Source organism: Phascolarctos cinereus, unplaced genomic scaffold, assembly GCF_003287225.1.
Source record: "Phascolarctos cinereus isolate Bilbo 61053 unplaced genomic scaffold, phaCin_HiC Scaffold_9;HRSCAF=440, whole genome shotgun sequence".
Lineage (NCBI taxonomy): Eukaryota > Metazoa > Chordata > Mammalia > Diprotodontia > Phascolarctidae > Phascolarctos > Phascolarctos cinereus.
Window position 1 is genome coordinate 75867161 of NW_027556402.1, and position 888 is coordinate 75868048.

Below are 888 nucleotides of genomic sequence, written 5' to 3' on the forward strand. Positions count from 1 at the left end.
CTGATTTCATCAGCTACAGCTAAGTACTCTCTTGTTATCTCCTTGAGTATACTGGTAGCCCTTTTTGTTCTGTCCTTCCCAATCCAAAGATCATATTATTTGACAGAAAACAGAATCAAATTCAGAGTCGGGGAGTTTTGCGTTTTCCTGTCTTTGGTGTTCATTGTTCCATCCATCCCAATCAGTGCTCTGTTCCTTGCTTGATTCTGCCCTCTCCCTCAATAGAGATTTTTGAAAGCCTTTTTTTTTATTCTGAACTTTTGTGGCTAGTAGCAGCTCTTGTTCAGATTGAGCACTCCTGACACCATTCTTAGAAGACTGTCCTACATTTGTATTGTTTCCTTCTCTTGTTTTCATCTTTTGCACACGCCTTTTTAAAATCTAAGCTAGTTGTCGAGTTCTCTGTGTATCAGCAATGTTCTTTTAAGAAAATCACCTCTTTTCTTCATTAGAATAATTTCTTTTTTGTATTTTCAGAACTTCCCAGAATTTCAGCAAATATTATCCTATCTTTCTATTCTACGAATTGCCAGATCAGGGATTCCTGACAAATCATGGCCAACTTACCTTTCCTTCTCTATCAAAATTCTTTCCTCAAAGTTCCTAACATTTTAGTAATAATTAGTTCTCCATTGATGAGAATCAGATCCAGAAAATAATTTTCCTTTTGTTGATTCTTCTATCTTTTTTGAGGATGAAGTGATGATTAAGGCAAGTCCAGGACATATTTGCAGCTTTATATTTGTCCAAAAAAGAGCTTCAGCAGATGTCCATTTAAATTCCTCATAGCTGCATCATGCCTCTGTGCCAGGTTTGTGATCCAGTTCTTGAATTTGTAATCTATTTCCTCTTTCCATCCTGGTTTTCTCAAATACACTTCAATGTCAA